This window comes from Myxocyprinus asiaticus, chromosome 1, assembly GCF_019703515.2.
Source record: "Myxocyprinus asiaticus isolate MX2 ecotype Aquarium Trade chromosome 1, UBuf_Myxa_2, whole genome shotgun sequence".
Lineage (NCBI taxonomy): Eukaryota > Metazoa > Chordata > Actinopteri > Cypriniformes > Catostomidae > Myxocyprinus > Myxocyprinus asiaticus.
Genome location: NC_059344.1, coordinates 10,217,513 through 10,244,252, shown reverse-complemented (window position 1 = coordinate 10,244,252; position 26,740 = coordinate 10,217,513). Strand labels below are relative to the sequence as shown.

Sequence of the window (26,740 nt, the reverse complement as noted above, 5' to 3'; positions counted from 1 at the left end):
TAAATGCAGTTATATAAAAAGTTACATAACCAATATAGATATACATGGGATCCTGTTTCCCGGTTTCACTCATGCAGGCTCCAGCTATGCTTGACAGACCAATTATATGATGAGAAAAGAAAGAGAACAATGCAACGTTAGGCTAAACCAAGACATTTTACCAAAGTAAAATAATTGCCAATACATGATTTCTACTTAGCTTTAGTGTTCTGTATTTAAGGCTTTAGGGCTGCACATTCACCTTAATCCAACTATTAATACTGTTTTAATTAAGCTGTATTCCATATGTGCTATTCTGCACTAGGATTGTCATGCTGTGATATCTATTAGCATTGCCAATCTGCCCAGGGCATGATGGCTTCCTTGTCCCAAGGTAACAGTTGCATCATGTCTTGTCCGACGTGTCAAGTAGTGTTGTTATGCACCTCTGCATGGTGTAGCATAAATACATCTGCTGTCTTTGTGATTTTCTGATATAATGGTCTGCCACTGACAACACTTCGTCTTATCAGCATGTCAGTCATTGCCCGCTGGAGTGAATATATTCTCCTAAATGGATCCAAATATTGCTTGTTTATTTATTTGTTTATTCAAATTGTAATGCAAATCAGCATGTGAAGTGCAATATGTTAGTTATGTGCAAAAGCAAACCAATAAACTCAACCTGGTCTCATAGAATTAAATTCCTATGCCTAAATGTTTACTAAATGATTTCTCTATGTACATCTGTAGACGGTGAAATAAACATTTGAGGCGCTACAACAACGACTTTTATTTACACAAATCAGGAGTAAAAAGGCAGATTATCAGTTCAGAAACACTTACTTTTCACTCTGTCCCTCACACAATGACATTACAGCACTTTTGTCATAGTGCACAACTTGTTAGGTGATGCAGCTTTATATTTGTATTACGTAACCAATTGCATTAACAAACTTATTCAAGCAAGATCAAGTTGTGCGGTAGACACGTGAGCCAAAATTTTCACAGAAACACCATCAAATGCTTGAGCAATTGTGTTTTTCATCTCACAATTGCTTTTATGACAGTATTGGTTAGGTTTAGGTTTAAGGTTTATGGTAGGGATGTAATGTATGCATTAACTTCAAAAACCTTGTCTGTTTGGGAGAACTCACTTTTAGAACCCCACAGTGGACCTTTCACCTTGGAACTGCTGCGATATGTGTAATTAACAAAATGTCACCACAGTAGGGATGTGCCCGAAGCCAAACACCTTATTCGGAAAGGCACGAATAATGACTTCAAAACGAATAACGAAGTAATCTGAACAATAGAAAACAATATTCGGAAGACCGATCATCCAACGAACACAGGCATAAAGCGATATTTTAAATAAATGTATAGAAAATTACAAAGCAATGATGAGTCTGTAAAACCAGTATTACAACAGTGTAAACCTTTTGAATGAAAATGCACATGGTGATTTTAAGTTCAAATCGGATAGCCGCATTCTCGACTCCGTTTGCAGTCTCCGTTAATTGTGTGCGTCTTATAAATCTAAGCTTGTAAAGAGTATTAACTATTTCATACACATTTTCCACTTCTTGAAATGTCTGTTTGAAATGTCTGATCTGTAACACATTAACAACAAATGTTTCACACAATTCACACGTTGGTTTATAAATCCTTACATGAGCGCGATGTTTAATTCCTGACCAAAGAAGTGATGATTTTATAGTGGAGCTCGACTGTAAGTTGACCACATTTATATCCACATTAATGTCATTATCCGTTAAATCCTTTATTCCAAAAAAGTTTAAATGCTGCATAGAGGTTTACATACTTCATAGAGTGTAAATCTATTAAGAATATTATTGCACACAGAGGATTACAAAAAACATGCGCATTTGTTTTGCTTTTCATTTCTAAAAATATATAGAGGCTCGATCTTGCAATTTATTCCACTGCATTTCACTAATTCTGCACATGTAAATTAACTAATTAATTATGTCCTCCACAAAAATATGTGAACACAAAATAAGCCTCGAGTGTATCATAAAACTTTCTGATAGCGGTTTACGGTGCTTTCAATTTGTAGGCTATATTTATTTATTCTAATTTATTTTAATATTCGTATTTGTATTTAATATTCACTGCAAAATGTGTGCTTGAGATTTTACACTTGCTTGACACCTCGTACCTCCAGAAAAACATTGTTGCTTGCAGTTGCACACTACACAGTCATAAAAGAAAATGTTGTTTCAGCAGATATTAACATCCGAAATACCAGGAGAAACCACAGTTAACAACATATTCCACAGTTTATGTAGCCAACATATTCAGCTTCATCTGGTGAGAAAAAATAAAGAATATATCAATAATAAAATTAAATAATAATAATAAATATAATATAATAATAATTATAATAATAATCACCATTATATATACCACAGTCACCTAATTTTCAGGAGATCAGGCTGAATAAACCTGACAAAGGTAAGACTGGCTCAATAAATCAAATATTTCATTTTGAATGCTGTCAGTCTGATTTGCAAGATTATTTCATGAGTAACTGCCTCTAAGGAATAGTTTATTCAAAAATGATTTTCATTTTTCATACAATAAAGCAGATGTTGAATTATAAAAAAAAGCATCATAAAAGTATCATAAAAGTAGTCTATATGGTTTGTGTGCTATAGTCCAAGTCTTCTGAAGCCATAGAATAGCTTTGTGTGAGAAACAGACTGAAAGTTAAGCCATTATTCACTGAAAATCTTCATAAGATTACAATCTCATTTGTGGTCAGATATATTCAAACTGTACTGTGATTAATTATGACACACTCAAGAACCAATGGTCTTTGCCGTCAGCGATGTCAAAGCTGGTGAAACTAAAGGTCCAGTTTTTGAACTGAACACAAGGATAAATGAGATCTGAATAAAGTCATATATTTAAACTTAAGTCTAGTCCTCACACAAAGCTATCGTATGGATTCAGAAGACTTGGAATATAGCGCACAATTCTTTTGGACTACTTTTATGGTGTTTGCTTGTCCTTATGTGTGCTACTGATCACCATCCAGTTTCATTGTATGTAAAATAGCAGCCTGGAAATTTTGCTAAATAACTCCTTTTGTGTTCAAAGAAAAAAAAACATCCTTTGTGTTTCAACTAACACAAGGGTGAGTAGACGGTCATTTCTGGGTGAATCCCTTTAAGATTATAACCCATTTGAAAGTACAGGGGAAAAACAATGTGGCTTAAAGTGTCAAGGACTACATTGTGGCAATAATAGTTGCAGGGTAAAAATGTGTGTGGAGCGAGAGTTTATTTGCCTAAAACTGACATTGAAGAAGGGACCTGAGCAATATCTAGAGACTTTGAAAGTGGATTCTTTTGACTAGGACCGGTGAGCACTAATGTAGCAACCACCCATAACACCATAGCAACCATTCAGAACACCTTAGCAACGGTTAGCAATTTAATTGCAGACTAAGGAAGGTGACTCTTAAAATTAGATAGCAGTAACAAATAAAAGATACATGAAATATGCTTGTTACTGTATTATTGAAATTCTTCTTCTTGAAGCAATGCAAAATAAATTTAAATATGCATTAACTTGATGAGACTTAGTGTGACTTATAAAAACATAAAAAAATAATTAAAAAAAATCGTTTTTTATTGATAATCTACAGAATGTAAATATCCCACCCTGGTAGAGGTACACACTTGAATTGCACAAACACACACAGACGCAAGCATACAACTTACTGCACCAAGCTATGTGAATCACTTCATTGCTTACAAAAAGTCAGACTTTGCAGTTTAGAGAATAAATCCATGTCACACTGTGCAAATGCCATTTGCCTCCAATTCACATTTAGATATGCAGTACACCTAGGAAAAATAAGATGCTGTAGGTAAACTGATGTCCTGGGTGTCTAGTTTGTCTAGTTTGACTCCTGTGCACACAAAAATAGCAGCCAGCCATCCTAAAAATGCAAATTCTGTCATTATTCACTCACCTTCATGTTGTTTAAAACCATCTGCTGTTTTTTATTTCATAGAGTGGAACAGTGCCCCCGCCCACTTATTCAGCATCTGGGTTCCCAGAAGTATTTTTCCCATTAATTTCTTCCACAGACTTTTCAAAAAATCCTCCATTAAAGAGTTGTAAAGCATGATCCAAACCAACCAGCTCAGAGATAAATCACAACATTACACACTTTATTTTAAGACAAAAAAGTATTTGAAAATCAGACAAAAAGTCAAAGGTACAAGTCTGTGTACTTACCCTCTTTCACGAGGGCACGAACTACAATCCCATGAAGCATTGCGAATGACATGATCGAATATAAACCTATGGAAATGTATAAAACTATTAATTTTAGATTGTTAATTATAAGCATAGAAACAGTATAGTTTATGTTTATTGTGAAATATTCCGATATATACAAATATAAAAGTGCAGGGAGACTGACTCATTTGTGTCATTCAGAGTGCGTCACTGAAGTGGGCGGTCACTTCCGGTCTTATTTTGCAGGCTTTCTTGGCCGCGGTTTTCTGATTGGTAGAACTTTCACTGCTGTACCATGGGTATTGTAGTTGTTTATCAGGAATTCTACAGTACCCATGGTACAGCAGTGAAAGCTCTATGGAAACAGAGCAGAACAGTCTGGTTCCTGAAGTAAAAATCCCATTCTTTTTTTCCATAGACGAACTGATTTTTAACAATAACTTATAAACCTTTAAAGACAGACATACCGTGTGCTCCGAGGTTGTTGATTTGTGGTATATGCTTCTGCTGAAGCCATCCGTCTGCATTATATTACCTTCATTATTTAAAATCTACCAATCAGAGAACTTTCACTGCTGTACCATGGGTACTGTAGATGTTCACCAGGAATTCTACTATTAAACGCGATTTTTAAATAATGAAGGTAATATAACGCAGACGGATGGCTTCAACAGAAGCATATACGTTTATATAAAATTAAAATCAGCAACTGTACTCATGATTTGTGTGACAATGCTTAAACCACACAGTTGTTGTAGCGCCTCTAGTGTTCATTTCACCAGGAAACTGCAGCGAAACGTAGAAAGTGGCACATACAAGTCAGTTTGCAAAAATGTATACAGAGTAACGTTCATTCTATGAGACTAAGTTGAACAGTTCATACTGATTCAACAGTTCGATAACTTTCTGTGAGGAACAGACCAAAATTTAAGTCGTTATTCACTGATAATCCTGTCTTCTGTTATAACTCTAAAATCTCCTTTGCGTTTGTGTTTTTCAAACTTGCTCTGTTACTATTACTTGTGTGACACACGATAACTGAAGTTATTTGACATAGATGATGTTAAACCTGGCACATGTCTAAAGGTAACACTTTTTATTCAAACCCAAGCGAGAATGAGATTTGAGAGCAGCGGAGAGGATGATTTTTAATTAATAACGACCTAAAATTTGGTCTGTTCCTCACTCAAAGTTATCATATGACTTTAGATTAGTTGGAATATAGTGCACATGTCATATGTACTACTTTTATGGAGCTTAGTGTAAATCACCATCCACTGTCCTTGTATGGAAAACAGAAGCTTGAACCTTCTCCAAAACATCTACTGTTGTGGGTCACAGAGAAAAGAAATGAGGTTGGAATGACTTGGGGATGAGTAAATGATGACAAAATGTTCATTTTTGGGTGAACTTTCCCTTTAAAAGTAAAAGCCAGTTGACAGCAAACTGCTCTTTCACTTTCAGCCGCTTGACTTTGAGCCTGCCGTGATGGAATTTGGTGAAAATCAAAAGAAAATCCCTTTATTGAGTTTTCGAATGCATGCACAGATTTCCCCCGAGCCAAATACCACAAGATCTACTAGGCTGGTGAATGCAGAGCCATTTAAAAGGTGACATGCAGTTTTTTCAACAGCTTTCATTGCATATTAAATACAAAGGTGTCTGCCTGTGTTATCAGTGTTCACAGAGGTCTGGCTGTCCGTGTGTGTTTGGTTTTGATTGTCACATTTTAACACACATACCTTTAGTTGTAGTCTGCTGTCCCATGATATAATATGTAAATAATGACAATCTGATGAGAACTATTACTGCACATAATTAGTAATGTTGTTTGCTAAGTCAAAGACCAATATTAATATTGCTCATACATGAATGCTTGGCGTCTGCATACTGACGTGTGACACAAATTTCATGTGTCCAGTGCTTAATGCATGTGGCCCGATTTTTCGAACCGTGCGTACTCTGAACACTCAGTATGTGAATGCACCTGGAATAATTTGCACTATTTAACAGGTCCACAAGGTAGCAACACTCACAACTGAGCAGTGCTTTCACAAGCACTAGAAGAAGATGTAATCATCAGAAAACAACAGGAGACGAAGGTGGAAACAACAACAGTGGATGTGCACATCAAGAGCATGTGTGTGTGAGCAGTTCAGGAAATACCTACATTTGTATAATTCAAGTCTGAAGGACTATAACGTAGGGCTGCAACTAGAGCTACACGATTCTGGGTAAATTGAGATTCACAAATTTTTTGCCTGGAATAAAGATCATGATTCTCTCACAATTCTTAAGATAAAAATGTTTACTTCAGTTTACCTGAACATTAGGCTACTAAACAAAATAACATGTAATTTACTAGAGAATTTGACCAGATGTCTTTTGCTTCAGTTTATTTAATAACTGCAATACTTTATTTAAAAATAAATATATATATATTTTTTTAATGTCCAGACTTTTTTATTCTAAATTGAATCTGCCCTTATGTTTACCATAGTTATTTCATTACAGTGGCATTTGTAATGCCATAATGACAGATAAGTCACAGTGGATGGCTCCTTATTAATGTGGTGAGGTTGTTAGTCTTTCTTAAAAAAAAAAAAATTTTAAATGAAAAAATAAAACAATTAAAAAATAGCACAAACACAATAAAACTGCCACTGTTGCAATGAAAAAAATCTGTTCACTTTACTGTGATAAATGTTAGTAAAGGAGGTATTGATGTTTAAATATTAACATCTTGTAATTGTTGCTGGTGTAGGGCAGATTTCTCTTTGCCCCATCAGTGCTGTTCAGAATGTTGAGGATGTCTACCGTTTCACATGGTGGAACTGCTCTATAGCGCTTTGAAATGGAACATTTTCATGCAGAATTCAAATGGGTCGCATAGGTTTTATGATATAGAGCGAAGCCTGATTTAATCGTGCATGTGATCTGCTCTATTCTCCTATCACCGGAGTTCCCATATCAAGGTAAAGCCTGGCTGACGCACGCGCACGGATATTGCTGAGTGCATAGTAGATGGCGCGACACGCACGTGAAAACCACCCTGCGCATATCCATGTCCCACATATTTAGCGCATATTTAGTGCTTATAAAGAGAGATTAATATAATAAAAAATAGCTTCACGGTCCGAAATTTCACTGCAGCTGCCGAAAAATGTAACCACCTTACAATGGCATGCAATGGAAACGTTAATATACAGAGCTGAATCGTTGTCATTCAGAAATAAGATCGCGTGGGGGCCTGAATCGAGATCGCAATCTTTTAACGATTAATCATGCAGCTCTAGCTGCACCTATCGATTATTTTGATAATCGATTAATCTTCGATTATTTCTTCGATTAATCGATTAATTTGATAAAATCCTAAAACTTATTTCCTGTATTTTATTCAAATCTGATTTTTTATTTTATTTTTTAAACAGAAATGATAAAGGTCATAAGGATTTGTTCAATTTACAGAATTCATGATTCTTTACTCTCACAAAACTTTGAACAAAGCCTGAATCATGAAAAGTCAAGTTTGAATTTATTATTATTATTATTATTACTACTTTCAGGACATATGCAAAACAGTTCCATTCCTTTACTTAACAAAAAGGACTGTTCATTAAAGAGTAAAATGATTCATCTGGGATGCAGTGGGACAAAAAATCAGCCCAGCAGAGGGCAATGGTGACACCAGAATAGAAATATTAATAATTCTGCCCAGCTGAAAAATACATAATTATATTAGATACATATGCTTGTACACAGTCTCTGATTACATACAAGTATTTTAAATTAATAGTGTATTTTTTAAAATAGCATTGTCACTGATTACATGTTTCTAAACTATTCTTTAAAAAAACAATTATCCAGTTAAATAATGTTTGTCATAATGTTTGAAATCAGACATTACATTTGGGATTATCAGGAGGACTATAAAATATCAGGAACCTTAGTAATATTATGCATTATGTTCAGCACTATACTCAGTTTAATACAGTACAAGCATCTGTAAACACAGTGCAGATTCACTCTTGCGCTGAAAATAGCATTGTTGCTCATTGTAGCCAATTGCATGCTCCGCATGAGGAGGAGAAACCATCTAAAACACTTTAAAAACCAGAACACCTTGATATCTTAGACATCAGTGTGATATCCAAAGCTGCACAATTGATTGAAACTGAAACCAAAGTGACATAGAAGCGACATGAAATGACATGGTTTTTTTCAGAAAGCTTTTGCTTTTCATGTCGAATTTGCTTTTAAAACACTATCCCTTAGGTTGAAGTGTTGGTTTAGGGTAAGGATGAAAAAAAGTTTCAGAACTTCTTAAACCACTTCAGAGTTCTCATCAAAAAAATCCTCCACGTGCAGCGATGCCAAGGATCTGCAAAGCTGCCATTCTAGCTGTCAGTTTGTCCAGATACTCAGGTGACATTTCACCCCGCACTTCCTGTAGCACTTGCCATAGATGTGGCTGTCTTGTCGGGCACTTCTCACGCACCTTACAATCTAGTTGATCCCACAAAAGCTCAATGGGGTTAAGATCCATAACACTCTTTTCCAGTTATCTGTTGTCCATTGTCTGTGTTTCTTTGTCCACTCTAACCTTTTCTTTTTGTTTTTCTGTTCCAAAAGTGGCTTTTTCTTTGCGATTCTTCCCATAAGGCCTGCACCCCTGAGTCTTCTCTTTACTGTTGTACATGAAACTGGTGTTGAGCGGGTAGAATTCAATGAAGCTGTCTAGATTTGATCAAAAATGTATTTTTTCAAATAGTGATGGGTCTTTTTTTTATATCAGTAATGTCATGACTATACTTTGTGATCAGTTGAATGCCACTTTGGTGAATTAAAGTACCAATTTCCTTCCGAAACAGCAAAATCTGTACATTATTCCAAACTTTTGGCCACCAGTGTACATTTCATGAGATCAGGCTGTTTTTATGGGTCTGACTATTTACATTTTCATGAATTTTCATGACTTAAGATTTCATTCATTCAATTTTTATTTATTTTTTAAATTTCATGACATTTTAGGCATGGAAATTAAAATGTAAAAATGATCTGATATTTCCAGGTTTTCTGACCTGATCACACAGTGAATTTGGCGACAGGAAGTCGAAAGTTCTGCTTCTGAAATATGTAAGTTCTGACTGTAATTTGAACCACTGCCCCTAGTGGCCAAAGCTGGAAGTGTTGAGTTTAAATGTCCATAGAGTAGTGCCAAAAGCAAGTTGTATTTTTAGTTGTAAATGATGTACAGTAATACAGTCAAAAGGAATGCATATTTTATCAGCCGTTCCTCCTAACCCAAACCCCGACCCTAAACGTACCCATTTGTAGAGTAAAAATGTCATTTTAGAGCAAAAATGCAACTTACTTTCTGGTTTTTATGGGACCAGAACCTGTGTCTCGCAAGGTAAACATGTTTTAATTAATGCAAAAAATGTCCGATAGGGGATGGCGCTTGTCAGTTATTCGTCAGAATGGGGTGGATTTCAGGGTGCACGAACATTCGGTGAACATTTCGATTTCCCATGTGATCATGTTGTTTGCATGACCATGGGAACCCTGCTCCCTACAGCAACATTCTGTGTATGTGTGTGTGTGAGAGAGAGAGAGAGATAACTGCAACTTCCATCAGACCCAAGCATACAATATAAAAAAACACTCTGCACTTTCCTTTTTCTTGTCACGTCGCTCTGTTGCAGACTCCTCTGCCAGTCCCACTCTAGTATGCCCTTTCAGATTTCTATCAAAATCCCCAAATCTAAGACACTCCAATCCAAAACATTACATCACCCTGTGAAGACAAGCTTAGCTTAGATCCAGACCTAGAGTCCCGGCTTTACCTCCCAAAGCTATCTCTTTTTGAGTCAAATACCTCTTCCTGGGCTGTCTATCTTCTAACAGAGACTGTTGCCCTCCGTACCTTTCCCTGATAACCCACTTCCACCCCTGTCCTCCAAGCTGACCCTGTCCTATCAGCATAGCGCAATACAAAATTTCAAACAGAACAAAGAACAAAGTCTGCAGTCTCAGCAGCTCACTTGAGCTATAATCTTGGCAGTATAAATCGTATGAAGTTGCAAATGTAGGTTCGAAGGGATCTTGTTAATCTTGACTGGTTTTTAATCTGTCAATATAAAAGCCTGCCAAAATAAAAGCTCCATTTAAATGGACAAAAATATGACATAAATATATCACTACTGTATATGTAATATTCACTGTAATAATATTAATACAAAGAATGACTGGATTATATTTAGGCAGTACCTAACCTTTGTGATGCTCTGTTATGCAGCACTTTACAGTACTTGACAAAAATAACTTCAATGTTGTATATTGAGGATCTGTATAAAAGTACTTCATATGATACAAATAATGCATATTATGTTGAAAATTACTGACAACTGTTCTATTTTCATTTGATTAAAGTTTATTGAATTCATTTATTTAGACACCCTTTAATAATAAACTATAATGAAACCGTTGAATATGAAATTTGTGAAAAAAAATATAAAAAATAATTTTGAAAATAATAATAATAGGGATTTCATAGGGCCTTACATGTTAACATGCAGAGATGCTTCTGATCATGAAAAAGAATCTGTCCCTTTAAATTGGCAAAATAATCTTTATTGGTAGATAGACTTTACATCTTGGTTTTAATTTGAGTTACATTTGCTGAAACCAATAAAATCAGCAGGTCAGCTCTCTTGGTTTTGTTTATAGTGATTATATTGACAGATTTTTTTTTCTGTGAAATTTTATACAGTATTGTATTTAAAAACTGCAACATTACCTGTTTTTGGTTTATTTTTATTTTTTTGTATCGGACTCTTTATCGATGAGTACTGAAAAGTAAGTATCAGCACTCATACTCATACTTGTTCTCCAAAAAATGGTATCAGGACATCTCTAATGGTAGGGGTGTGCAGCGAAGCCATTCTGTATCTGTATCTGTTCATATGACAAAATTATCTGTATCTGTCTCTGTATTCGGGTAGAACCGGATGTGGGCATGGCTTAAACCGGAAATGTGTCAAAACTAAATGAAACGCCCATTTATAATGTTACTTTTACATTTATAAACATGCCTTGTAAATGCCTTTTCATAATAAAAGCCTAATAATAATAATTATTATTATTATTATTATTATTATTATTATTATTGTAGGCTACAAATATTGTTTAGTTAATTTATTATTTTATTATTTTGTACTTACCAGATGAAGCTGAATTTGTAAGCTACATTAACTGTGGAATATGTTAATTGTGGTTTCTCCTGGTATTTCTGATATTAATATCTGCTGAAACAGTATTTTCGTTTATGTCTCTGCATGTAGGCTATAATATTACTCTGGGGGCAAGAGGCGTCAAGCAAAATGTGAAATGTCAAGCACACATTTTGCAGTGAATATTAAATACAAATTCAAACATTAAAAGCAATTAAAATAAATTGATATAGCCTACAAACAGGTGAAAGTCCCATAAATCTATCAGGATTTTTTACGATAGGACACCATTATTTAGTTAAATAATAATAATAATAATAATAAGTTACATTTATATAGCGCCTTTCCAGAGCTCAAGAACACTTAACATTTTAAAATTTAGCACAGTTTAAAGAAGAAAAGCATGTTTCAGTTTATTCGTTTTACATGAGCACACTCTTAAAGATTTTTTATCGTAAAAAAACAGTAAAGAACTGGCAGCAGGGTTGCCAGCATGTTACTGTAAAATTAACAGTGTCTTGCTGTTGCTGAAATTAACAGCTAGATACTGTTTTAACAGCTACAGTATACAACTGTAATTTAGCAGCATATAGCTTTCAAATTACATACTATCTACTGCTGTTGAAATTAACAACTATGTTCCCAGCATGCACTGCGGCATGAAGAAATTACTTCGATTTTTTACTATTTACTGGTTTATTTTGACATTGTTTTTGTTGTAGTCTAGGTTACTTGGATTTTAATGTTTAGCTCTTACTTATTTACGTAAAAGTATATTTGTTAATTGTCACCACTGTTGCGTTTTGTATGCCGAGAGTTGATATCTGTGTGTCTTGATAACAACCGGAGTTATGCTGTAAGTTCATCAAAAACATCAAACACTCAATTTGCTCAAGATATCATTTTGCTGAAATATCCTTTATTGTTATTGTTTTTATGTGTAATGCATCACTATTGCCACACATAGTGCCATTTGCAAGGTAGGATCAGACATTCAGTCTGACCTTAGGTATTGTCTTCCAAGTAACACAGTGCAACAACTTGTCTTTTACTTGAATGTAAATTGACTGGCTGGAAGAACATAATATAATAATAAAGAAGGTCCAAGGTGCCAGCTCAAGAGATCACTAATCACCATAATGGTGACTTCAATCCAAACACAACTATTGATAACAAAACAACAACACTATTAAACTAATACTTCTATTAAGTGTGAATAAATAATTTTGTATGTGTTTTTTATTTTATTTTATTTTTACCATTTTTGTAGCTCCAATGCATTTGCCAAAGCATACATACTTATTCAAGTGCAAAGGCTTATGGGTTTTTCAGCATTATAACCCACAATGCAGTGCTATTCTGTTATTTTACTGTGTACAGATTTATTTATTTATTTATTTTTTTTATAAAAAAAATACACTGTTCAATTCTGGCTTGAACAGTGTATTTGTACATTTAATATGTACATTGCTTCTAAGGTTGATTTTTTAATTTGACTTCTCATTAGACAGACAAGGGGGGTTCAAAATGTCACTATAGCTTTCACCAAGATGATATCATGATTTTAAATGTTCATTTTCTCCTAATGCCTTGCACAGAACAGCTAGTTACCGTAAAACTAGTCACTTCACAGTGAGCCTGCTCCTGATCTCCCAGAATGCAACATTTTTAACAGCAAACTACTGTATTTAAGAATCACAGTAGATTGCTGTAGGAATTTGGCCGTAAATTTACAGCAATTTTTTTACAGTGCAGGAATATTCCGAATAGATGAATACTCTATGGAGCATTTAAAATATTTTCGAAATAAAGTCTTAACCAAAAAATTTACTTCACTGATGTGGATATAAATGTGGTTCACTTTAAAAGATGGACAGACAAGCTCATACATGAATACATGGGAATCAATACATGTGAATCGTGTGATACATTAACATAGCCATATCAAGACGTGGAACACGTATATGATGTCATATCTTAATTATCGTTACACTTGATAAGCTCCAGACACGCGGCCATCCGATCTGAAATCACACCGTGTGCATTTTTATTCATAAGGTTTACACTTTAGAAATGTTGGCTGCACAGATTCATAAATTCGTTGTAATTTTGGATATGTTTATTTAAAATGTTGCTTCATCCATGTGCTTCTTGGATAATCAGTCAAACTAATATTTCTGTATTATTCGGATGAATCCGTTATTTGTTTTGAAGTCATTATTCGTGCCTTTCTGAATAAGGTATTTGGCTTCGGGCACATCCCTACCTAATGGTAAAGGTATTTATATTAATATAGCTATTTTGCTGAAAATCCATAAAATAAATAAATATATATATATATATATATATATATATATATATATATATATATATATATATATTAAATAATCATCTGATAATACCCATTTTTGGATAATATAGTGAATTAAATACCTAACAAATGAAAGGGTACTTTCAGAAAGTCTGTCATTTTCTCTTTTATTTGGAACTGGATGTATGTAAATCAAAAAATAAGATTAATAATTACAAATTAATGGAAAAACTCACATTAAATAACACCTAAAAAACATGAGTTTAAAAACAACTTATTTCAAATGAAACAGATAGCTCTGACTCTGAATTCTGATTGGATGAGCCATGTTCAAAGCTATAGCAAAATAGCTCACCTGTGACTGCACATCACTTATTGCGATAAGTTGACATGTTGCTTGGATAAATTTAATGTTACTTCACATTATACCCCTTAATAACAAATCTGTTCTGTATTTTTGTATCACACAATGTTTCTTTGTCTCTCTCAGATGTAAATGTAAAAAAAGAGTGACTATTTGCAGTAGGTATAGTATTACATTAGGGATAAAAATAGTATCTGCCACTATTTGCACAGGGGTGCAAAAGGCATCTAACACTATCTGCACTGTCTGTTCCACTTATAGCCATGCAAATACAGTATAACTACCTTGGTATACATGGTTTAGCAGAATCTCTATTGGTTGACACATTTCTACTATTGCATGGTATGTTCCATCATGCTGACCAGGCAAAAGGATGGGAGGTTTTACTTTTCTCTTTCATTACTCTGAAATATGTTTCCAATACACTGCCTGACATTTATGGAAGCAAATAGGATTTACCCAAAGCAGCAGTTACAGGAAACTTTAAAAGCTTGGTGGGACGGTGAAAGAACAGGGAGCCTCCGTGGTCCAAGAAAACATGTGTGGATGAACTTTAGAGAGAATCTCTGATAGGAAAACTCCACGTTTATTTAATTGCAAGGTTTAGGTTATAATTTGATCCATTTGTTAAGGGCAGTTGCTACGAAGATGTAAGAAACACACTTTTGAAACCTGAACCACAAGCTTTTATTATATAAAGGTAATTACTGTAGACTATAAAAGACTGGGGATTACTGTAGTGTGGAACAGATTATAACCTATTTTCATCAGCCTGCTGGGTCATATAGAGGGTTTCAGTCATATAAATCAGGAAGGAACAGAAAATAAATTAGTGGCTAGAAGGTTTCACAGCAGAGAATGTTGCTGACGTGACACCTTAAAGGAATAGTTCATCATTTTCTCACCCCTATGGCTTTCCAAACCTGTATGATTTCCTTTTCTCTGTGGTAAACAAAAGAAGACACAATATTAAGCAGAATGCTGATGTAGCTCTTGTCCATTCAACAAAAGCATTCAGTGACTAGGGGCAGTCAAGCTCCAAAAAAGCATAATAAAAATAACATAAACGTAGTCAGTTTGACTTATGTTCAGAGTCTTCTGAAGCCATACGATAGATTTGTGTGAGGACCAGACAGAAATAAAAGTTGTTATTCACTGAAAATATTGCCCTCTACCAAAGTTCTAAAATCTCATTCCCATTTGTGTATTCAAATATGCCACTTAAAATGCTCTGTGACAGGTTTCATGGCAATGTTGCCAATGGAGGCAAGTTTGAATATGCTGAAGTGTGAATGAGGTACTGTAATGGAGCTACAACATAATGCAGATTTTCAGCGAATAACTACTTAAATTTTGGTCTGTTCTTTAGAAGATGGAATATAGCACATGGACTACTTTTTTGTGGTGCTTTTTTTATCCATATTAGTGCTTGACAGACATGTTCACTATATGCTTTCATTGAAAAGAGCTGCATTCTTTAAAATTTAAAGTGGCCACATTGTGAATGAGCTTCCCTCATGCACTCATGATAGCGCAACAGACATCAAGATTATTACTAAAAAATGGCTGAAATTTTAGGTTGTTTCAGGTTTGTGTGCCTTCAGAAGATTTATAATGTGATGCATGAGCTTTTGGGTCCTTTTTAAGCTTTAAAGTGAGGAACTATCAACTGCCATTGTACTGAAAAGTGGGACTGGGATATTCATTATTAATTCTCCTTTTGTGTTCCACATTTTTCAGTTTTCATATTTGGGTGAACTCAGGGGTGTAGCACCAAATGTTGGGCCCCGGGGACCTTTTAGGGCCCCCTAGGGTTTGTGCTGGGGGTTAAATATAAATTGTTTTAGATGATATTTAACCATGCTATATTATTTATAAGTAATTAATGTATATATAACAATTTCAAACACAAACATTATTTGAATCAAGCAATAAATTTGTAAAAAAAAAAAAAAAAAAAAAAAAAAATGCATACAAACAAAATTACTTATACATTTATACTTTAAAAGTTCTTGCATTGGCAAAGTCACCATAAGATCTCTGAAATGAGAGAGGTGCCAGGTTGTTTAGTCTATCCTGAGGATTTTCTGCTCTCAGGTAGTTTTAGCAAATCGTAACTTGCTAAATTTAAGCGCAGCGTAGTTCTAGCGGGAAGACTCGCAGCTGTACATCATCGCACCATTAGTTAGATAACTCCTAGCCAATCACGTATCAGCCATCACTTTATAAGTCTGCTTACAATCTATCACATTGCTGTTTCAGTGTGCCAATACGGCAACCTCCACCACCCCACTGCAACAAGCTGAGTCCCGTCCTGCACGGGGGTAGGCTCCTCGCCCCTGCCTCATATCTTCGGCAGGATCTGACGGTTCCGATACAATCTCTTCGGACTACCAGACGGGGCTTACGCCAAAGAGAGACATTACATTTCTGTTTCATATTTATCAAATAAATCATCTTAAACTTTACTCAAGTCTGTGAGTAAGTCTGTGTGTTTATTTACATGCTAACTGCTCCAAAATAAATGTAAAATATTAATAAACTAATTATAATACTTTATATAAGAATTTATTTATTATCAAATTATTTATAAAAACGAATTCTTGTAAGCAATGCAACTGAATTTTGCATTTTTATTTTTTTATTTTTTATATTTAAATGTATTTTTTGTCACTGTGCAGTGTAATTATTTAGCTAATTTTTGTGACAAACAACACAGGTTATTAATTCTGTCAGGAACGTGAAACTGAAATTCATTCTGTAACTTCTGTTGTGGTTTTTGCTTGGGGACTTGCTATTGGCTATTGTGTTTATTAATTAATAATTAATAATTAATTAGGTTGGTCTGTGCAGATTTTGGGGACTGTTTGAGGATGTTATTCATTAACATTTAAAAGTAATTGGGGGTTATAGTTTTTTCAAGTTCTGTTTAATGTTAAAAATGTCATTTTATGTTATGAAAAGGGTTTTTTTTAGTTACCATGAGTGAGATTTGTGTTCCCATGAGCTAGATGTGATCCGGTCATTAGCCAATTATAGCATTTTTTGTTGGATGTGGAAAGAGCATGCCTTTATAATAAAGAATGTCTACAGGGCTACATTATTGCATTGTTTTAACCAGCTTTATATTTTAGAACTCTTGTCAGCAGAGTGGGGAGGGACAGATGTAATGTTCTCCCACTGAAGATTGTGAGAGTTACAAATATAAACACGTAGACAGTGTACAATGGTGACAGTTCTCTGTGTGGCGCATGGTAACAGAGGATATACGTTCTGCCTTTGTCTTTCCGTGGGCCCTCTTCCAGTAAGGGCCCGTTACTCAGGTCCAACGTTACCCACAGTCCGATGCTCCTGGGTGAACTACTCCTTTAAAAGGTAGCAAATACTTTCCAGCCAACCCTACTGTTGAACACAACATCACCATTCAGCTGGGTTCAACAACAGTAAAGCCCTCCAAAATGGTCAGAAATCTTGGAGTAACCATCGATAACCAACTCAATTTCACAGACCACATCTCAAAGACAGCACGATCATATAGATTTACACTCTACAATATCAGGAAGATAAGACCCTTCCTATCTGAACATGCCACACAACTTCTTCTTCAGTCACTTGTCATAACTATACTGGACTACTGCAACGCTCTAATTGCAGGCCTCCCTGCATGCGCAGTTAGGCCCCTGCAAATGATACAGTATGCAGCAGCACGTCTGGTCTTTAATAAACCAAAGAGAGTGCATGTTACACCACTCCTTGTCTCTCTTCGCTGGCTGCCGGTTGATGCATTTATCAAATTCTGATGCTGGCATACAGAACAGTCGCTGGGTCTGCTCCAGCATATCTAAAATCATTTCTGCAGAGCTACGTTCCCACCAGAAGCCTGCGGTAGGCTAATGAGCGGCGCCTTGTTGTACCAACACAAAGAGGCACCAAAACACAATCCGGAACTTTCAGTTTCACTGTACCTCGTTGGTGGAATGACCTTAAGAAAACAAATATATATATATATATTCTATATGTTGCACTCTAACCTGTCTTGGATACTACTATTCTGATGCTAGTGAAACTTTGTAATGCAAAACTTTTCAAACCGCTGTCTCCTTAAGATGAATTGCTTATGATGTATTATTCCTCTTTTGTAAGTCGCTTTGGATAAAAGCATCTGCCAAATGAAATGTAAATGTAAATAGCAAAAACAACCTGTTTAATTGACATTTAAGAAAGAATGTGGAAAACAGAAGACGGGCTGTATGCAAGCTGGGTTTAAGGTGCAACGTCCTCTAGGGTGATGAGCGGTGATGATTAATTCAATGAGAGCAGCGTGTGTGTGCAAAAGGGGGAAGAACGGAAGATGCTGAAGGTTATAGCCACTCTCCAGAGGCCAGAGGGGAACCTGAGACTTCAGACAGAGCTGCTGATGAAATGGCTATTTTTGCAGCCCTCTCTCCCCAGGATGCTGTAATCCAGCTGAGACTAAGACACGGCACTGTGCTGACAGAGGAACTCAGTGACAGGTACAAGAGAGTCTTTATTGCCAGCACAGCACTGCCCCTCTGACCCGGGACATCTCCAAAGCTTCTGGAGGTCAGTGATGAACTGAACGCACTCACTTTGGAAACAAGCTTCTGGTGGAGGTCATCTTTAAAAGGCCTTTTTGAACACCCTGCTGGACAATCCAGCTAAAATCAGCTTCTGATGAGGTTTTTAGCTGGTCCAGGCTGGTCTAGATGCATGATCAGCTGGATTACATGCTAGTGCGGATTATAGACCTTCTTGGTGAAGTTTCTGAGAGGTGGTACACCACCTTGTCAAATTACCACCGATTTTCAGTGAATAATGACTTAAATCTTGGTTAAATCAAAATTTACACCTGCTCCTGGCCATGTGTAAATTGTACGTAAGACATCCGAATGTGTTGTGTTCTTTCAGACAAACTGCCATGACTACATTTTGAAAGAAGTAAAATTAAATAAGTAATGAAAACATTTACTAATAATTAAATGAGTGAAATTAACCTTAAAAAAAAAAGAAAAACAAAAGCTTTTATTTAGAATAGTTTCTTTGCTGCTTGCATTTATTTTTTTCAAGGTATAGTTTTTCCCAACTCTGCTCGTTTTTCCAACAGAAGGTCTTGACATGAGGTGAAAGGTTCATGGAAAAATGTAGTTTGTGTTTGATATTCTCAAAAAAGAAAAAAAAAAAAGACTGGCTGGACATTTTCCAGTGACGCTGGCAATGCGCTCAACTGAACCAGAGAATTGGTGGATATCCTCCTGCTGGCGTGAACTGACATTTTTTAACACTAAAGCTTCATGTCAACCATTTTTATTGACCTCAGACTATTTTCAGACTAGATGTTCAGGGGCTGTCTGAAAACAAACATGACTCTATTTGGATTGAATTAATCAATGAGCTATTGGAAGCTTGATTCCTGAAAGGATATGACCAAACTCTGCAAAACAACTTGTACATGAATCTTGCATGGGGTTAATCTCTCAGACACACATTTAAAGTCTGCAAAATGTTTCAGATACGGTCTCTGACAGGCACGACTGGTACAGGCTTGATTCTGGGAGCACTGGGGAGAGGCCGTGATACAAGATAAGAAAGTTCAGAAAGCCGACACTAAAATGGTTGACTGGAGAGCAGAAAGCCAACCGCACTGTGGTAACTCTGTGACACAAGTGTTTCTAATTCCTCATGCCATCTCATGTGCAAACCAACAAGGAACTGGCAGGAAATTATTTAATTTCTTTTTATACTTTTTCCAAAAGCAACAGGTGGTGATTTGCATATCTGACTTTTTTTATTATTTATTTATTTATTTTCTCAAATGTGAATTTGCATTTTGGAGCAGCATTTATTAATATTTGTTCATGTTAATTGATAAAAGCTCAACTGTTTGTTGTTAGTTCATAATGAATCTAATGTTAACAAGTACAACTTTTAAGTTAACTTTTACATGTTGAAATTAACATTAACCAAGATTAACAAATGCTATAAAAGGAACTGTTCAACGTTTGTTCATGTTAACATATGTAGTTAACTAATGTTAATAAATGGAGCCTTATTGTAAAGTGTTTAACAATAATAATTATAGCCTTAAAGCTGTTGACCAATATGAATTTTTCAGTGGCTGATACCGTAACTTGTTAGCATGGTCGCCAATGGCCAATACGTCAATATACATTACTTGAAATAAAAGCTAAAATAAAATAATCATGAAAGCTGATCCCATGCACCTGTTGTAGAAGGTTTTGATAAAGTTTTGTTGTTAATAAATGAGTCACTGAGATGTTTTTTGGCAGATGCAGCATAATGAGGGATAATTATATCAGTGCCACCAGCATGCTGTGTCCATGTATCACACCTGCACAGACCTGAACACCTGGACCCCTATTGGATACTCATGAACACATGACTGGGCTGAGCTCTGTTTATTTATTTATTTATTTTTTGGATAGGAGCACTAAATATACAGACAATATGTCATAATTAACACAACATCATTACTCCAGAGTCTCTGCACCATTACAGAAAAGGAGTGTATTACTGCTGAAGTGTTTTTGGCTAACAAATGTCACGTAGTTGTCCAGGAAGATTTTTGACAAACCCATTGAGAAATCCACTGTGAATGTAAATAAAACAAATAAAAAATGAGATCTCTTTAATATCTCAATTAGACACTAATGAAGATCAAATGGAGACTTTTACTTAAAGGGATAGTTCACCCAAAAATGAAAATTCCCTCATCATTTACTCACCATCATGCCATCCCAGATGTGTAAGACTTTCTTTCTTCAGCTGAATACAAATTAAGATTTTTAGAAGAATATTTCAGCTCTGTAGGTCCATTCAATGAACGTGAATGATGGCAAGAACTTTGAAGCTCCAAAAAGGACATAAAGGCTGCATAAAAGTTATCCATCCGACTCCAGTGGTTATGTGTGGGTGAGAAACAGATCAACATTTAACTCCTTTTTTACTATACAGTCTCCTCACTTTCCAGTAGATGGCAATATGCATTAAGAATGTGAAATGCCATAAACAAAATAAGTGAAAATTTAGGATTATAGTTAAAAAAAAAAAAAAAAAAAAAAGACTTAAATATTGATCAGTTTTTTTGCCCACACCTATCATATTGCTTCTGAAGACATGGATTTAACCACTGGAGTCGTTCGGATTACTTTTATGCTGCCTTTATATGCGTTTTGGATCTTCAAAGTTCTGGCCACCATTCACGTGCATTGTATGGACCAACAGAGCTGAGATATTCTTCTAAAAATCTTCGTGTTCTGCAGAAGAAAGTCATTTAAACGTTTAAGTTGTAGTCAACATAACATATTAAGTTGTGATTCTATCAACTTGTACATGCAGCATGAATAAATGAGGTTAGTGTAGTAAGCTTATTTTATTTGTTTTATTTTTGCTATTTGTAGAATTTATTTGTGCTGATGTTGATGTTTGTCATCACTGCTGATTAATAGTTGTATGGTGATGTTAAAAGCTCATCTTTTGCTTAATGTTATTTGTTAAGCTTCACCATTACTGAAGATTGCGTGTCAAATGTTGACATCTATGTGCCTCCTAATCTAACTTTCACACATGTAGTATGTACCACTGAAGAAAAGACCATCCTGCAGTGCAAAACTTGCAGGGTTTACTTTACAATCAAAGTTAGGTCCACCAAACACTAACTTTACAGGAGCAGGCCTTAAAGGTCAGTAAACTAAAGTGTAGTTGTTATAACTACATCCAATTTAAGTTCAGCTAACTAAACTGATTAAATTCAAATAACTAAATTGAAGTTTTCACTTCAAGTTAAGTCAGTTAAACAAAAAAAGGCAAAAAAGGGACTAAATATAATTAGTTGAATCAACAAAACATTTTTAAAGTGATATTTCAGGAGATACATCTGAGACAAAGTGGATATTACATAAAATCTAACTGAAACTTGAATAATTCTCCAAATCCTCTGAACAAAATTTGTGGAAAAGTGTGAAATCATAGAGTAAGCTGGTGGAAACATTTACTTTTTTCTCAAATCCCAAATGTCAAGGATATTTTTACACTGAAGGGAAGGGAAGGGAACGCCTACTGCACAATCCACAACTCGAGAAACATTTAAAACATCCATCACTCAAACACGCACTTACACACAAAGCATGTGCTCACAAATATGGCCTAAGGAGAAACAAACGAGGAGTTGTAGTTGTCAAACTGCTGAAATTCTTGTCATGATAATTACACGCACACACACACATTTATCAAGCAGGGGGAGTTTTGAATACTTGACATCTTGTAAAACGAAACTTCTTTAAACTATGTTTCATCTGTGTGAAAACATTTGTAACACTTATTGGATCGTGGCCTTCATCAGCCTTCATGTAGATTTTCGGTATTGAATGAGATAAAAAATTACATTCCTCACTTATTGGAGAAATAGTTGAATATGCCTCAGACTTGCTTCCCTGGGCGTTTCTGAATTAAAATGATCAAATACTGACCGGTTTTGTAACAACACCGAAGCTACTCTTAGATCATGATGCAAAAATGTTAAAAGTAATTTCATTTCTGATTTTTAAGCTGCCACTGTGCTGCTCTGAATCTTCAGCCTATTTCGGTTTCTGTTCTGAGACACTTGTCTTTCATGTCTCGTCTTTGTGAGCGCATGGCTTCAGTTCTCTTACCATGTGCTCTTCTGTCAGTCTTGTGTGTTGTATGAGTGCACATGGCTATGTTTGGTTCTTTATCACCATGTGCACTCGTGTCTGTTTGGTCTTGTATGTTAGCACACAGCTTTATGTTTGTTCTGCCATGTGCTTCCCTGATTCCCTCCTCACTCTTCCTAGTTTAGGCCTTGTTATGTAAATTAGTTTCACCTGCTCCTCATGTGCTTTCCTCCCTATCTATTGTGCCCTCTTCCCTCATGTCTCCACCAGACTGTTTTGTGAATTTGTGTGCCTGTGAGTTGCTGTGCTTTGTTCCTGTTCTCCAGTTGGTTCTGTCTTGGTTTTGTTTTAGTTTGTTGTTCTTTTTTTCTGTCTTGTGAGAGTTTTTGTTTGTATTTTGTTCTTTTTAATAAAAGCCCTTAAACTTGCCTTCTGCGTTTGGGTCCTTCCTCAAATATCCCTGAAAATGTGAAAAAAAAAAAATTCTTTAAAAAGGGGACAGAAAGGTACCTTTAATTGAAGAATCACCCACACATAAGCAGTACACAAGTACAAACGCTCTTTAGTCGTTTTCTCTTTCGGCACACAGCCGCACACACTAGTGTGTACACTTGAGAGAGTGTATACAGGCTTTGACAGGGGCATAGGTTCCAGGAGGGAGGTAACAGACTCTCATACCTATCAGCCTCAGCTAAAGGCGGATTCCTTTATTCCTGCCAGCACTGGAACAGACTGAGAGCCCTTTTCCCTTTTGTAGATAAGACAAAGTGCAAAGCTATCATTTCATCAGCGGCGAGTGGGAACACACATTTTCTGTCTCCTCTCTCTCCTGTAATCTGCCATTATAAGCAAACCTTTCTAAAAACATCTCATATGCAATGTAGAGTGCTAGAAAAATACTTAAGCACCCCAAAGCAACAGAAGTTAATTTTTTTTTTAAGGCTGAGAGGATCAAGACGCGAAATGAAAAAGATGACGAAACCAAAAAAAATATATAATAATAATAATAATAATAATATGAAAAATGACAAAATTTGCCCTCATTCACATGCTTTAGAAAGTTTTGAGCTGTAAAACAAGAAAGAAAAAAAGAGGCCACAATAACTTCACAAAAGAAGATTCAATAAGACTCTCTATGAAGCCTGTAGTGCATTATGCGTTATGATGAAAGTATGCTTTATGCTTCAATAATGCCTTGCATTCAGGGCTGGATTATAGAGTGGGCTAGTTGGTCCAGTGCACCAGGGCCTTGGACTGCTACAGGCCACATGGCTCAAGACTTCCAAAGAAAGCTGAACACCTTGGCCTGTCTGCGAATACAGTGTGAGCTGACCACTGGTGATTCTTGGCATATACAGTACAGTGCAAGCTGATCACTAGGGCCTCCAGGCATTAAAATGTTTATTATAAGGCATTATGAATGCATTATATATTTCTTCAACTCATGTCCGAGGGGTTGATTTTTATTCATAGGAACAGATGTTCCTCAAAGGAAATGGTTTTTTCTTTTTGTTATATTAAGGTCACATTAAACTTTTCAAAAGATGGTGTCCCATTAACCAAGTCAACAAAAGTGTCAGTGAAGATTAGAGGTCAACCATGGATTTTGCCGATACAGATAACTATAGTGGTGGGAAAGGCAGATAACCGATTAATCGGCCAACAGTTTTAAAAACTGATTTATCCACAATATTCTTAGCGAGTCCACTGTATTTCGCAAGGTGAGCGGAATTTCCAGTTGGCTAGCGGAAGTGCGATTGGTTGGCGTTTTGTGTGTAGCCGGTCACTTGCGTGTCGGCTTGCATGCGTGTCATACGGTTAGATTCTTGCTTTTTAAATGTTGTAAGATGTCTTAAAAATGTCCCGGACAATGTGTGCAGTTAATGGTTATCCTAATAATCAAGCGAAACTAAAGTTTTGTCTAAAACAGCAATGTTATGATCAGAAACCACTCGCAAAGCACAGCGCTCCAGTTCCAGATGCTTCTTCCATCAGCTGCCTAGAGACGGATTGACTTACGAACATCTGTTTGAAAAAGCTTGGAATAATTTGTTTGTGTCCTCTCTTCACTTTATTGGCATGAAGTCAATAGCGGGGATTACTTATATTATCCATCGTTACGGTCCGGCTATGATAGACGTCCAGAAACTAAGCATCTTTTTTGTGAATGCTTCACATGTTTTGAAATGGTATTATTACTGAGTAGGGAACGGTGTTTTTCCTGAACTATCTGTGAGTAGTGACGATGTTTTCAACTGTTTTCATGCTGTGATGCTAAATGGATACATTCAGACCATAATTATTAGATGAGACATGTACAGTAGTGAGATGTTTTATCACGTTTGTATTCTGATTTTCCTCTTTCCTGCATTTTACTTTCTTTTGAGTGTCTTTGTAGAATGTGCATGTCTTCACTTAAGGGGAAAAGGTGATTTGGAAAACAGTGTGGACATTAATTCATTATCAATTTAATGTATTTGTACTGATAGTGCTTTTAATAATACATACTTTTTTATAGTTGCTTTACAGAGAACACTGAACTTTTGTGTACAATGTTTATAACGTATGTCCAAATAATTATGTTTATTTGTATTGCATGTAGTGCTTTTTGTATGCTACAGTTCATTGTGTGGCTGCTAATACATCGTTACTTCCTACACAAGAACAATAAATTAAATCTATCAACAGAATCAGTTGTTCAGTCAACACTAAAACGTTTAATGTAGGTTATATCATTTACATAAAGAGATTATGTATGTAAACTAACAATTATAAAGCTAGATTGAGTTTACTACACATTCATCTCCCACAAAATAATTGTATTTATCTGAAAAACGGCAGCATGACAGTCTCATTGCATGAGTACTGTAATACATAAGCATCCTGCTGTCTGGACCTCCCCTGTATCTGCAGTAAGTCTATAATCTTGGTACAACAAACTCTTCTGACTAGACTCAATATATGCTTTAAAATAAACAGAATTATCTACAGTTCTCAAAACATGTCCAACTTTACAGTTGTGAAGGCACTAATAGGCTCCATATCTTTTCAGGTTGGTCTGCTCAGGTTCTTGCATCGATGGATAAAGATTCAGTAAAACAACTAAAATGCTTCTATTTGCAATATTTGGCCATCACCCTCAAACCCATAATCATTAACAGATAGGTGGGGAAGAACAATATCACCTCACTACAATTCTGTGATCAGTTGTTCTCAAGTTTCTGTAATTTTTAATGCTGCGTTAGTACATAACATAATTGTTTATGCTTAACCGGAATTTCCGACCACATCGCCCGCAAAGTTTCATACGAAAAAATCGTATTCTTTCCTTACTATGATGGGCACAGACAAAGAGTGAATAAAATCCCAGATTCAGTTTTCAGTCCAAGATCCCCAAAATAACCAGAAAAAAAGAAGATTTGGTGCATAACGGAGGACTTTTAAGTATAAACAAGCCCGAAACACACTGGGGACTCTTTTTTTGAAATTACGAAATGATGAAAAAACTATCGGCAACTATCGCCATAGATTTTTGTCAATAAGGATAGTCCCAGAAAGCAACTATCAGCACCGATTAATCAGTAAAACAGATATATCGGTCTACCTCTAGTGAAGATCATGCTTGAGATGAACTACAAGACATGTTTGAAGAAAACAAAGAAAATTTGAGGTTAATATCACTTGTGAGCAGAATATTTTTACTGGCTATCATTTCCTATTAAACTGTAATTTTGCTAAATAATGCAAAAAAAGCTGATTTTTTTATTTTATTTTATTTATTTAATTGTGTATGCTGTGTTTAGGATACATAAAATGTTAGCTGAGAAACTGTTCCGAGCAAAACAAAGTAGCTCATCATTTTTTTTATTTATTTTTTTTTTAAGTGAAAATTTTAATTTTTGTA

At 35.5% G+C, this 26,740-nt stretch overlaps 1 protein-coding gene across 2 annotated transcripts in view; it reads right to left on the bottom strand.

Moving 5' to 3' along the window:
* The window catches only part of cemip (cell migration inducing hyaluronidase 1), a 204,304-nt gene that overhangs the window by 118,127 nt on the left and 59,437 nt on the right, over positions 1 to 26,740 (bottom strand). The window lies entirely within an intron of this gene.